Genomic DNA, 15557 nt, shown 5'->3' on the forward strand with positions numbered 1-15557 from the left:
AATCCGCCCTTTTACAACAAGAAAAATCTCATTAATCTTCCATTTTGCATCCAAACGCCCTTTTACAGCAAATGAAGTGCTGAGAAACCAGGGGTTCTTTAACTAATCCGGAACATAAAAAGGAACAGAGACCAGCCATACAGTCCAGCATAAAACAACATGAAGTAATCTCAACTTCTGTGTCCCCTGAAAACCAAATTAAGCAGGTACAAAAATGTGCCAGCTTAACAACAGGCTGCGGTTAGACAGTTCATTCTGACTGGCTGAAATAGTTGAGATTTGGGTTTATCTAAAGGAACAAGGACACTCTTCCACAGACAATCTTTCCTTTTATTAGATAATATTAACTTTGTTAATTTTACAGCAAACAATGGTAGCAGAAACCAGTGAAGTATCTCATGGGGACACAATAATTGAATTTGGTTCATGTCAATTGGATAGCAACATCACAAAAACTGTCTATCCAGCAGCAGAATATAAAATACCACCACAACACCACAGGCGTTCAGTAAACCTATTTTTTTAGATTAGTAACTTCTTTTTGGTAAAATAAAAATGTACTATGCCAAAAGTCTATATCTCCATTGAACCAGGTTCTGATGTTTATTGTGCATTTAACAAATGAACAAGAAGATACATGCTCACTTCCAATTTAAGAAACATTTCACCGCAGGGGTTGCTGGTTGTAATGGTTCTTCTCCTTTTTCTTTGCAGCAGCTAGCCTTGCAGTCCTTGCTGCAGCCTCACTAGCCACAGCTTTGGCAGCAGCATCTACCTCCTTGCTTGATTTTTTTTTCTTAACAGATGCCATTTTCTTTATCTTGTCCTTCACAGCAACAGTAGGTGCATCTTCTCCCTTCTCGGTTGCCACTGTTTCATTTGTCCCATTTCCAAGCTCAACACCATTGGATTGATCATGCTGCTCTTTAGACTCCTTTGTTGATTTGTCCTTCTTCTTCTTCTTTGCACTCTTGCTCTCCCCAGGAGCATTATCATCCTTCTTAGCCATCTCTCCATTTGGTTTTTCCACCTTATCCTGAGCAGCACCTGCAAGTGGAATCGAGCATCAAGTCACATCGGAATAGTCAATATATTAAACCAAAGTGCTTAGGAAAATAGTGAAAGATAGACAGACACACATACCAAATTACCAATTCCAATCCAGAATGTAATATTAGGATAGATAAGTTACCACCATATTAGAGTTCCACATATTTGTAAGAATGTCACAAAATGATCAACGTTCCAATTACCAAATATGCATACAACTTTCAAGCCTCACCAGAAGAAGCATGCTTTCATTGAGGGAGAACAAGAAAAGGAGAAATAACAAATGCCATAAGAAGATAGCAAGACGAGATTTATGGCTCGAACTTGCAGTAGTGAACGGGACAGCAGGAGATTTTAATGTTACAAGGTTTTCCGGGAAATGGGAAAATGATACCAGATTCACTTCAGGAATGAAAGAATTATCAAATTTTATACAAGATTTGGAGCAAAATGATCCTTATTTTTTCACCTGGACAAAAAGAGATAATTCAGAGGTGACATCAAGACTTGATAGATTTTTGTTCAACACGGAATGGGATGATAATTCCAATGCAATTAAGCAATATGAAATGCTGAAGGTCACCTCTGACCACAACCCAATCGAGTTACAATGAGGTAGATGGGAAGAAGAAGGAATCCTACTTCAATCTCGAAACTATTTGATGGTTTTCTCGAGAGGATAAAAGGGTGGTGGGACACTTTTCATTGTATGGGATATCCAGACTGTATACCCACCTGCAAACTATAGATGCTAATAAATTGAAAGAACAGAGTAGCGAGTCCTTCGGCAATCTGGAAAGGAAAAAAGCGATATTCTCAGCAAGCTTAAATCCTTACAAAACGTTGAAGAGGATTGGAAGCTGAGTAAGATGCAACTAACTGAAAGGGCGACAGCCATGATGGAGCCACAAGAGATAGCAATACAGGAAGAAATATCATGGAGACAAAATCAAGATTTGTGGTTGAAGGCCAGGGATAGAAATACCAAGTTCTTCCACAAGATTGCAAATTGCCAATAGAAGGTACAACACAATTGAAAAGCCCAGAATCAATGGGGTTGTACTGGAGGACCAGGGAGCAATCAATGGGGAGATTTATAAACTTTTATAAGAATCTGTTTAAGTAGAATGAGAACCGGAGACCAGCTTTCAAACCTGACTGCCTCAGAATTTCAGAGGAAGATAAGTATAGCTCCAAAGGCCGTTTTCCGAGGAGGAAGTGGAGAATATCATTAAAAGCTGTGAAGGTGAGAAAGGGCCAGGTCCTGAAAGATTTATTATGGCTTTTTATAAGCATTGCTGGTCCGTAGTCAAGGAAGATGTTATGGCATCAGTTAATTTTTTCCATCAAACAGGAAAATCCGAAAGAAGTTTTAATGCTTCCTTCATAGCATTAATACCCAAGAAGGCAGGAGCGGAGGAATTGAAGAATTTCAGAAAAATCAGCTTGATGGGGAGCTTCTACAAAATTATATCTAAGCTACTGGCAGAGAGATTAAAAAAGCTTCTAAATATTTTAATCGCGGACACACAAAGGGCATTGCTTATCGCAAATGACTGCTTAGACAGTAGAAGAAGGAGGGGGAGAAGGGATAATGTGTAAGGTGGAAATAGAGAAAGCATTTGGTCATGTCAATTGGTCGTACTTGCTTAATCTTTTAAGAGAAATGGGATTTGGGGAGAAGTGGATTGGATCCATTGGTGCATATCAACAGTGATGTTTTCTATCATTATGAATAGAGCTCCAGAAGATAATTTTTCCCACTTACAGGGGCTTGCGGAAGGTAGATCTACTTTAACCTTTCTTATTCATTCTAGCTATGGAGGGAATCATTTCAATGCTTTATAAGGCCAAGTCATGGTAACTAGATTAAGGGCTTCAGTAATGGGACAAAGGGAACTGATAAGGTGGATGTTTCTCACATTCTATACGCTGATGATACACTTACACTCTGCGGGGCACAGGAAAATCAACTGAGACACTTAAGGGCAATCTATTATTTGGTTGGACCGCAAATTCGATAAATGAAACTCTAACGACCCCAATCTGAGATCAATCTCGGTCCTTCTGACCCGGCCCTCCAGTCCAAAAGGGTTGTCCGAAGCTGTGTCAGGATTGATGATCAACCTGGAAAGAGTTATTTGTTTCCTGTTACTGAAATGGATGGCATACAAAGATTGGGAGAGACTTTGGGTTGTTTGACAGAAGAGTTCCCTAACACCTATCTGTTAATGCCTTTTAGGTCCCAAAAACAAAGCAAAACAAGTGTGGCAAAAGATCGAAAGCTTGCAACTTGGAAAAGGCAATACTCTCAAGGTGGCAGAGTTATCCTCATCAACAGTGTGCTCGACTCTTATCGTATGTCTCTCTTCCTATTCCTCTTTCCTATTCCTGTCAGCGTTAAGAAGAATCTCGACAAGACTAGAAGAAACTTTTTGTGGAATGGAAACAAAGAAAAGAGAGCCTTTCACCTAGTGAGGCAGAAAATGGTACGCGTGCGACGTGATAAGAAAATGGAGGGCTTGGAATTAGAGACTTGAAAGTACACAATCACGATCTTTAATAAATGATTAGGTAGGAAAGGAGCTTATGGAGAAAGGTAATCTCGTCTAAGTACGGGGAAAACAGAACCTGGTATTCAGGACCATACAATCATCATATGGTTTGGATTTTTGGAAACACATAGGCAGCTTGTGGCAACTTTTTGAAGCAAACACATAAATTAAGATTAGTAAAGGCATGAGAACAAAATTCTGGCAGGATGATCGGATCGGTCAGACTCGACTTATGATGGCTTTCAATGACCTTTATCACCTCTCCTTTAGTCCAGAGAACCTTGTGTCTCAGTGTTGAAATGGAAGCAACTGGTAATTCAACTTTAGAAGGTTATTCTTTGACTCAAAGTTCCTACACTGGCTCTTTTATTAATAGAACTAGAAAAGCTGACATTAATTGAAGAAGTTGATCAACTTGTATGGGCAAGACAACAGAATGGCATTTTTACCACAAGATTCAAAATAAGGAGTTAGGCAATAATATGGGGTGGCAATGGAAGAGGCTATGGAAAACCAAAGCTTCTTTTAAGGTAGCTTGCTTTATGTGGTTGGCAACACATGATGCTTGTCTGACTACGCAATTCTACAAAGGGAATATCAATGTTTTGTTTTGTTTAGGGGATTTTCAGACCTTGTAATGCCAAGCACCATCTTGTGCTTGCCTTTATATTAATGAAATACTTTTTTTTTGATAAACATGGTGTCCTATATTAATGAATACTTACCTGTTCAAAAAAAAAAAAAAAAAAAAAAAAAAAAAGAAGGGGCAGAGGGGAAGGATCACAATTAGATATGAATCAAATAATGTATAGTACTATATTTCCTTCTTGAAAATCAATTTGTGACATAAGGATACCCTTTCCTTTTAAGCCAACCCTTCCTTTTCTCATATCTTAATTTATTTTATAGATAACAGGGCAGACATTTAATCCATGTATATAACTTATTCTAAGCTACTAGTGCAGGATCCACTTTTTGGGGAACATGAGTCGAAGCATTCAAGATGTCTATCAGTTCTTCTTACTCTTTATAGATATTTCACTCTAACAGATTAAGATGCAGCAAGAGGACAGAGCAGTATACTGAATACAAATCAGAAGTGATAACAATAGAAGAAGTAAGCAGGCAGTTGGCCAACGCATCTTGTATTTTTTACAGAGCAAGAAATTTTAAAGAATTTCTCATGTGACAATAGTTTTTATCCAATGATTTCTCCGGACCTCCTTCCTTTTGGGTGAAGGAAGACAAGTTTTAATTGCATTCATAAACAAATTACCTTGTGAATCATCATTGCTCTCAACTTTGTTTAATCCAAATTCAGCAAGCATAGCTTCAAGCTCGGCAAGTTCCTTTTTCTTAAGTTCCTTCTTTGAAAGCTGCCTTTCCGACTCTTTGGGTGCCACATTTTCTGCAGGCTTCTTAACAATTGGCTCCTTTTCCTCTGGTACATCAGGTTCTTGCTCGTGTTCTTCCTCGTTATCATCATCAGCTTCATCAAGGCCTTCTTCTTCACTTTCACTTTCCTGACATACAGATGATGAGAATTAATGCAGATAAACTGCTGAAGAAGGGAAATAATAGAATGAAAAACGAAACCTTCATTTTTGAGACGCTAAAATTTGATCACCAACAAATAATAGAATGATTTACTTTTACAAAGAGGAAAAATAGCAAATAGGGAGAGAAGAAAAGTTCTGGTATACCAAACTCTTTGTAGTTCCAAGCTTTCGTTACAAAGTAAACAAGACATAAAATTGGTTTTTGCGAAGCAACTTCAAAACTAAGTATGGCCATCTTCAAACAGATATCAGAGAATAAATTTCAGTTTAAGCAACACTAACGAGCTAGTGATAATCCTTCATGTCAAAATGGAAACCATGAACTACTGGCAACATGAAAGAGAAAAGCAAGAATATGAGTTTTATTCTAGATGGAAATACAAAAGAAAGATAGTTTATCAATTAAAAGCTCAGCATGGGACACAATATAAGGTAATAATCAATCAAAAGAACAGAAAAGAAGCAAGAAAGACTGGATGGAGACAGGAACAGAAAAGAAGCTAAGGACAAAGAATCAAGAAGGCAAAGATGATAAAAAGAATTTAGTCCCTCAACAAGCCTAGTGTATGCTCTAGAAATTAACGTTCAACAGCTTCTCAGCCCAATGCCACCACCTAATGTGTTCAAAATAAAAGTCATCTCTTCAACAGCAACTTGAGGTAACATTTATACGTGCTTGGATTTTAATCCTTTTGGCAAAATACTCCAAGACAAAGTGGAAGCCTATAATTGTACATTTGAAATCACACCTTTTTTTTTCCCTAAAGATAACTGTTGCACGCACCTGGATTCCACCGGGTACTTGCTACCTCCCAGCAGCCTAGGTACCGGGTAACTCCACTCACCAAGGCTTGGGTAGATGAGAAGAACTCACGTAGTTTTTTTTTTTTCCTTCCTAATTTGGATTTGAACCTTGATCTCCAAGGCTTGCACCCACTTGACCGACCACTAGGTCAATAACAAGAAATCCAACATATACTAATGAGCAAATTCAAGGGGAGGTGTCGTGGTGTATGTTACTCGCAGATGGATGTGTGGGCACGGAGAGATATGATTAGGAATGAAGTTATACGAGGCAAGGTGGGAGTGGCATCAGTGGCGGACAAGATAAGAGAATCGAAGCTGAGAGGTAAAGGTACGCCGAAGAAGAACTTGGGGGAGGTCATTACAGGACTTGTGGGATTACACTGGGTATGATGTTGTTGTTGTACTAATGAGGAAATAAGAAAATATGGGAAACTTAAATGGAAATGGACTGTAGATTTGTGTTTTTTTTTTTTTGTCTTTTTTTGGTAAAGTAATCAAATGTCATTAGTAAAGCATCCAGAAGATGCAAGGTTACAGGCGGGCAAAAGAAGCTGCTTCAAACAAAACAGGAAGCAAACTTGGACTGTAGATTTGTTTTTGTTAAGGATATTGCGTAAAATGTAATCCATAAGATAATGAATGCCTACGTAGAAATGTGGGAAAAGCTATTAATATGATACAGGGAGGTTGCGTACATTACACCCCCTTGGGGTGCATTCGTGTCATGGACACAACATATCATTCATGAACACGTGGAGAAAAAAATGAACGCATACTAGCAGCATAGAATTACCGTAATCTAGCAATCATCCATATAAAGCATTAAACCAAAAAGAATTTTCAATAACTTCAACAAAAATCAAGAATTGACACCTCGAGCGTAGTTACAGCAGTTTGCTTTGCCTTGTCATGATTAGCAGTTGTATCAGCTCCCCAAACAGCTTGGGGCGGAGCTGTAGTAGCATAGTAATCATCATCATCTTCGTCATCAACATCTGCCCACGATTTAACAGTCAATGGTGCTGGAGCCCAGAAAACAGGCTCAGGATCCTTGTCTGCCTGCTTCCATTTCTAGAAGATGAAGCAGCGCTCTTCCCTTTAGAATCCTTATCAGACTTACTCTTCTTCTTCCTTAGTGTTCCAAGAGCCGCAAAAATGTTATTGTTGCTTATCACCAACTGTTCATCCTTCCTGTTTCCACCTCCCACCATTCTCTTCTTTATTTGTTTTTTGCTTGCGTAAACACAAATCCGACTTCACCTAACAACCTTTGTCTAATGCTAAGGTCTATCTCTCTCTCTCTCTCTCTCTCTCTCTCTCTCTCTCTCTCTCTCTCTCTATATATATATATATATATATATATATATATATATATATACACACAATTCTTCTAGGTAAAGTGCTGCAAAATCAAGATTTTCAATCGACTAAAATTGGGGGAAATAAAAGGAAATCGATAAGATTTTAAGTGATGATCGAGTAACGGTAATTTTCCGAGAATTATTTTCCGGGGAAAGGAGAAGATGGTGGATCGAAGATGACAAAGTAGATTTGGACAAGAAATGTCGGGGTTAAGGTTAATTTAGGGTTTGGATGACGAACGAGAGGAGGCTGTGTTGTGGTTGAGCCAGACAAGAGAGGGAACGATTGTACATACAAGTTAAATATAGCAACTCCAAGATACACAAAATTTGTGTTTTTGGTCAAGACTCAAGAGTAGAGTCTTCCGGATCCATATTTCTTTCTTTGGGATAGGGGATAGATTTTTGAGTGTTTACCAAAACCAAATAAACTTTCTTTTGGTCGAGCCCCTAGGTTACTGGTGTTTTTGGGTTGGTTCAGTCCTGTTTTTGGGTTTTCAGTTTGGTTATCCATTTATAAACATGCTAAATCAGTAATCAAATCAATAAAATAACTATTATATATTTTCGATTTGCTCAATAAGAAAATGTTCTTTTAAATATTTTTTTCCTTTATCTTGTTTTCATTTGTTCGTATATACAGTCTTCACAAGATATTTTTTACTAAAACAAACGCCATGAACTAATTAAAAAAAATGCTTCTTTGAATCTTTGAATATTCTTTTTCTTTGCTGCATTTTTTGAGTTTTTGTGTTGGAGCTGAGCTTCATCTCGAACTGTTGTCATACCAAAGGCAAATAGCTGTTGTCTTTGGTGAATAGCTGCCATACATAGCAGCAAAGGACATAAGTAAAGGTATCAACATCCAAGCACAACAGTTGCTCGTCAAGCAACTGTCTCTGTTCGGGAAAGTACAACAGCTGCCTATTTAGGAGCAGTTCGAACCCTAACCAGTAGCAGCCCCTCAAATTCCATTTCTCCCTTTCGAGCTCTCAAAATTAGATATTAAGTATAGAAAATGAACTAGAAAATATCAAAACTCAAAGGGCATAGGCAACCCTTATTCTCTCCGAACTCCATTTCTTTTTCTGAACTCAGATACGAGTATTTACAAAGGCGAACTGTCACGCCCCAAAATCCACCCTGGACGCAACAAGCATCCAATGTTATGAACAACACAGAAAGCACCTTATAAAATCAATAGACGTCTAATCTCTTTCAATAGTCTCTTAATATTTAGTTAAAACAGTCATTTTTGGCTAAATGAAAACAAACTCATACTTATATATAAAAATAAAAATAAAATAAAAAATAAAAACAAATAAGTGGAAGTCTAATAGGAATGCTAAATCATAAAACGTGGCAAACGCCTCAATAAGTCATACGAGACTTTCAACACCTACCCACAATTTGATAACTATCTATGGAGTTTCTAAGATAAAAAAAAAAAATGAGTATCTAACTTCGGGACGCAGCCCGGAAACTGAAATAAATAAATAAATAAATAAAGATAGAGTGGTGTCCCACGAATAAGGGTGTGGGCTCACTAATAAGTCTGTAAAGCAGCAAGTTCTCCTACTTCGTACGAGTATCACGAACCTGCTCTTTTTCGTTACCTAACATACTATCAAAAACAAAAATGGTATGCCTGAGTACTAGGTACTCAATGAGTGTCTCCGGGACAATAGTTAATGTAAAATAATATAGTATAAAGCAGTAAACAATGTAACTAAAGCAGTTCAAAATCTAGAGATAAAACAGCTCACCAAACTTAGAGAAAACATTATTAAAACCCATTAAGAGAGAATTAAATCACTTTCAATCCATTATGCCATTTATCAAGATTAAGTCCTCCATTTATGAACTTAAGATCAATGTCAAGTCACTCACTAACAATCACAATTAGTCCAATACATACCAAATCAATGAAACGAAGGGATGATCATTAAGGTTCCCTAAACCCGCATAGAAGCACCACATCAGGGTTGGTCACCCTCGATGACTATCCTTCCTCCCAAATAGATAGGCAAAATCGCATCGGGATTATGAACCCTCGATGGCCACTCTTCCTCCCGAATGGCTAGGCAAACCCCACTAGGATCCATAGTGACTACCCTTCCTCCCGAGTAGGTAGGCCAAACACAAACAATAAAAATCATGGACCATTAGCCGAATCACAAGTCACAGCATGATAGCCAAATTGTTCATTATGAATTATGTTCATCGTCCCATTCATAGGGTAGATCAAGTCATTAATCAGTTTAGAAACCATGTTCCATCATTAATCAACTTTCTGCTCACCAAAACCCTTTCATAGGGCAAAACACACTAAAGACCCAAGCTTGAAAACCAAGTTCAATCATCCCATAATAGGGGAAAATCCTGTTTAAAGATTATCGCTTTAGAAATCAATTCGATCATCCCATAGTAGGGACAAATCAGTTCGAACATCATCTCTTTTAAATTCAAATTAAATCATCCCTTATAAGGGGGGTAAAGCATGTTCAAAGTTAAAAGTATCATACAATTCAATCATCCTGTGATAGAGAAAATCACGTATACATAGATATAGTATAATACAAATAAGGTTTAATGGGGGCTTGTCCCTCACACACATAAACCTTGGCAAAGAAAATCATTTTTAAAAATTGAAAAGTATGTTCGAAAAGAGACATACGTCAAAATAAGGTTTTCAAAAGAGACATACCTCAATTCTTGCTATAATGTTACCAAACGGGATTTCTGAGGTTCAATAATCACTCTACAATTGATTTAGATGAGAAAGATTAGAACTTTATACCTTTTTCCTAGAAACCCCACCCTTTTTGAAAGCTAGGATTTTTAAGCCAATATTCATGTTCTTTCTTTAATATGATTCACCCATGAATTCTAATCACTTGTAATAGCCCACACTAGTCTCAATCCCTTCAATAAACACCATTAGAGGTCAAAGATCTTACCTTTATTGAGATTCCCCCAAAAGTCCTCTTCAATTGTTCTTCCTTTGATTTTCAAGAATCTATGAATTGGAGTGATAATATAGCGTTAATCCTCGTGATTTTGATATAGTTTAATCATAGGATGGTTAGGAACTCACCTTGTAAGGTTTGGAGAAGTTCTAGGGTCTTTTCTCCTCAAAAAATCGGCTAAAAACAAAGTGGAATGAATAATTTTCGAAAAAAATCACAATATGTACTTTTATAGCCTCGTCACCACATGCAACACAACCTGAAATATACAAGTGTGACCTACGGGATGCAGCCCCACCGAAAGTTGTGCTAGAGAGGCACAACTTCGGGCGTTCAACTTGCGACACGACCTGCGAAACGCAGATCGGTGAAACAGTCATAACGTTTTCCTCGTTGGTCCGTTTGAGATCCACCTTATATCTTTGGAAAGGTATTTCAAATACCTACAACTTTCACGTTTTGAGTTTTCTCAGATTCATAACGTAACTACCCGTAAACTGGGCATAATTGAGAAGTTCCTCAGACATAGGCGAATTTAAGAGCTCTTATGAACTTCACAATTTGGTTTGACTTCAAAAAGACTATCTTGCACCCGACTTCATCCCGAAAGGGTTCATATAGATAAAATGTCATCTTAATACCAATTTTACACATTCACACCTATTTCAAATTTATGGGATATTACATTATCCCCCTCTCGAGATCATTCGTCCCCGAATGAAAGTCATGGCCTAAGATTTTTCACTAAACCTCACATTTTCAAATTTCTCTAGAGTTCTTCTGTATTGCAATCTATCCCATTATACGACTTTGTTAATACCCTAACAATAACTATATGGTTCTCACAGAGCCTCCCACAATTACACAAACAAGCCTAAACATGAAATAAGGGATTCACACTATAACGACCCGTTAGGCCGTTTTTGCAATTTTGACTATTTTACCCTTTTTGACCTTCCCCATAGCTTCATTAGAGTATTTTTGACTTTCGAGGATAGGTGGCACGATTCCCGAGGTGATCGAATGTGTTTTTGGTGAGAAAGTGGAAAATTTGAAAGTTTATAAGTGTTGAGTTGACCAAAGTCAACATCAGGGGTAAACACATCTTTTTGAGAATTCCGTCAATTCCATTAGCTCTGAAATGTCGAATATAGCTTGGTTGAGTGGTTGGTTCGGTTCCCGAGTGTCTCAGGGGCATTTTGGTCTTTTAGTTGGAAAGTTGGTTTTTGGCGGTTTGGGGTTGACTTGGTCAACAAGACCTCTTTTAGGAATTCCAAGTGCACGAGTGAGTTCATAGAGTATTTTTACATGTGTTTGCATATCCGATTTGTATCGGGGAGGTTCCGGGAGAGTTTCGGGATTTCGGGGTGTGAGAGTCAAAACCAGATTTTACTAGTTCTGGTGTATTCGCTTCGGCGAAGGGAGTTTTGCCCCTATGGAATAGCTCCAGCGAGAGGAGGCCCGCAGGAGCGAGAGTTGGGTGACTCGGCCAAGTTTCGCTTCTGCAAAGACAGTTCTGCAGGAGCGATGCTACTGATGCGAGGAAGGTTCCGCCACTGCGAAGCTTGAGATATTTAGTGAGTTCACGCCTCAGCGAGGTTCCTTCCGTCGGAGCGAGTGTGCAGGAGCGATCAATCACTTAACAGAATGTCTTTTTAGTGTTTATCATCCTTAGACATTCCCATTCAAAACCCTTAAGTCTTGAGAGCGTAATTGGAGGAGAATTGAGGAGATTCCAAGGAGAGAACCATTGGGTAAGTCTTCTAACTTTATATTATGATTATTCCGATAATTAGATTGATAACCCATGCTTAGAATGCTAGAATTAAAGAGGAAATTGAGGGGTTTTGGAACCTAACTTAAGAATTGGGGGTTTTGGTATTTGAACATGAATTAGTGATTATTAATGGATGATTTTTGGTGTATGAGTTATATTAAGCATGAGGAACATGATTCTAGGTTCAAATTACTGATTTGCCCTTTTAGGTTCAGAATCCTAATTTTAGGGCTTAATTTGGGGATTTTGATTTATATAGCAATACGGGTGTTAATGGATTCGTATTCGTATAATCCATATTTGACTAGACTTTCATAATTCGAAGATCATTCGAAATGGCAAGAAGGTGTTGTGATTCGAGATTCGGCATTCTAGGCAAGTTGAGACCTTGCACTCTTTCTTGAACATGTGGTTGGTCAAAATAAACCTAATAAGAGGGTCATGGGTAAACTAAGGGGGGTTCCGATACTTGTGAGGTGACGAGCACCTATATCGGATATCGGTCTTCATGATAAGGGCATTTGTGCACTTCAATTGTATAGTTGGTCTAAATGCCATGCTTTGGGCACTAGCTGATAGATTAGTACGATCCTTTGGATTTGTGACTAGGGACTGATGCCCGTACTTTATGTCTCTTATTATTGTCTGTCTTATCTGTCGTTGTGCATATCACTCATTTATCCTCATTGAAATGAAAAAGAAGCTACAAGGTAAAGCCTTTATGATAATGAGAACCTAAGAATGGATTCCATGCGTATATATATATGCTCTTGAATTGATGTATGCCATATTCATACTTTATATGTATTTCATGCATACTATTTGAGGATATGATTGTGAGTCCGAGGGGATCTAGTTCCGGACGAGTGATGATACTTTAGCCCGTTCTGTTGACAAATGGGTCCGGCTGTCTAAGTGACAGGTTATTGAGACATATTATGTGGAAATTCGTGATCCGAGGGTGCTACCGGAGCGGTCTGCGATCCGAGGACTTTTCGAAGTGATCGTATATGGGCCTCATGAGCCCCCCATAGGTCACAATTCATTAACATTCGAACGTGTGTATATCAAGAAGTGGAATAAAGGCCTTGCATTGCATTTGCACTTCATATCATATCATTCATTCTATCTCATTTATTGTTATTGTGATTTGAGTAAGTTGAATTCCTATTATGCCTTGGTCGTGGTTTGGATTGCCTTTGAATATTTGACATGGAATGATTTAGGTGCTAATTTGGTTATTGACAAACTAAAGGCTTAGATGCTTATTTGACTATTTGACGGACTCAGAACTTAGATGCTTATGAGGTTATTCGATGTTCGTGGTTTGGAAACTTCGCTTAGGCTTATAACCCGTGATGGACTTGTGGATTAGAGGCTTTCACCTAGGCTTACAACCCAAGATTATTGAGATTGATTGTGATTATTATTATTGTGGAGTAATAGCAGTTAAGTGTAGAAGTAGTAATCGAAGGCCAACCCTCGTCTCCGTTTTCGTTAGGGTCGGTCGACGATGGTGTTGAGTACACGTTGTTTCCCGTACTCACGCTACACTTACTGCTCTCTTTTGTGTGCAGATTCTGTACCTGGTACGAGTGGATCCTGAGACGCTGTTGGCCGTTGAGAAGACTATCTTGACGATTCGGAGCGAGCCATCAGTAGATCCATGGCATCGGATCCTCTCTTTATCTTATTTCTGTCTTTAGTTTTTTAGACAGTTGACGTATTTTCGGGATGTTTTCCCAGACTTGTGATCTCTTTAGTCATTCTTGAACTGGTGACACCAGATTAGTGGATGGTTGTATTTAAATTCCATATTCTTGTGATTATAAGGCTTAAGACCTAAAGTTGACTTGTATGATTTACTTCCGCATTACTTTTGTAGTTCAATTAATGTAAATTGGGTTATAGATGGCTTGCTGACTCTGGGGAGTTAGTTCCTTCACGTCTCTGTAAATTGGGTCGTGACAAATTGGTATCAGAGCTTTAGGTTAATCGGTCTCTCAAGTACAAGAATAGTGTCTAGTAGAGTCTTGAGAATCAGTACGATGAGCTCCATATCTATCTTCGAGAGGCAATAGGACTTTAGGAAACTTCTATTCTTTCATTCCTTATCGTGTGTGTTTCATTCGGTTAAGGTCTAAACTTCGTTGTTCCAATCTCTCACTTGTTACACCTCAGACATTTCATATCGTTGTGCTGTGAATAGACTAACGCAAGCTTGAGGTGGACATGAAGTCCTTATGACTTTAAGGAGGGCATTTGGCAGCTTTAAGGTGTATACGACAAGATTTTGAAGTTATATGAATTGGTGAAACTAAGTTCGTCGAAGGAAGTAAAGCATGAGTCGTGTTTGGGGAGGCTTTTGCAATTATTGAGGTAACGATTGTTTAGTAATATCTTGGGAAGGAGTTATAGGGCTCCTTAGATGGTTAATGAAGTGTTAAACAAGTGCCAAGAAGGTTCCGCAAGGATTGGAGGTTGAACGAAGCGGCTAGAGCAAGTTTGGGGAAAATTCTTATTGTACGGCCATTTGTACGGACCGTATAATTTATACGGCCCGTATAATGGTCCGTAGAATACTTCCAGAGGAGAGTGACCCCTGGTAGGATTATATGGTCCAATTGTACGGACCGTATAATTTATACGGCCCGTATAATTGGCCGTATAACCGGGTCGGGTCACTTTTTTTCTCTTTCCATATATGCACGACCCTTGTTCCAAATTTTCATTTTCTCACCTCTCCCAAACTCTTGAAAGCTCTAGAACATTCCTCATGTCATATTAACACAAACCCAAGGGAAATCAAAGATTAATTACCAAGAATTAAGAGAATCAAGTGTGGAGAGGCCCTCTAGGGTTTGTAGAAGTCAAGAAATCATTTGGTAGTGAAGTTGGGGTTTCTCTCAAGTGAAGAATATGCAACCAAAGTTCATCCTTATGTGATCAAGGTGAGTTTCACGTCTATTTCATGTTATTAAGAGTATTTGAGTGGTTGAATGACTTGGATGAGAGAAGAAATCAGGAAAATGAAGCTCAAACATAGATTTAATGATATTCTTGAATAGTAACTTGACTTGAGTCATAGTTTTTGGTGTGCCATGAGTATAATTTTGCTGTGGATTATACTAATGATGTTGAGGAAGTATCATATGTAGATGAATATGGTATTATGTTGTAGCTATGGTTATGGATGATTTTGAAAGGGAATCTTGAGAATTAAACAAGGCTTAATTTGAACAAATCTATTGATTATGATATTATGGGTGATGTTGTCGATGTTTGGGAGTCGTTTAGTATACGGAGAAGGTTGACAAAACAAAGGAAATGCTGCCCAATTTTCGTTAGCTTTTGGTCGCTTTAGCTTAAACTTAAGCGTATCTTCAATTATCTAATTTTAGTGCGAAATTCGCTTGATGTAAAGTTGTGAGCTTGGGAGGAGAACGTTCAGTTGTTGAGGAGACGCAAAGGCATGACTC

The 15557-nt window shown here is 38.3% G+C and overlaps 1 pseudogene; it reads right to left on the bottom strand.

Moving 5' to 3' along the window:
• Positions 1–401: 401 nt before the first annotated feature.
• Positions 402–7830, bottom strand: LOC132041491 (uncharacterized; annotated as a pseudogene).
• Positions 7831–15557: the final 7727 nt, after the last annotated feature.

Source organism: Lycium ferocissimum, unplaced genomic scaffold (genome assembly GCF_029784015.1).
Source record: "Lycium ferocissimum isolate CSIRO_LF1 unplaced genomic scaffold, AGI_CSIRO_Lferr_CH_V1 ctg10475, whole genome shotgun sequence".
NCBI lineage: Eukaryota > Viridiplantae > Streptophyta > Magnoliopsida > Solanales > Solanaceae > Lycium > Lycium ferocissimum.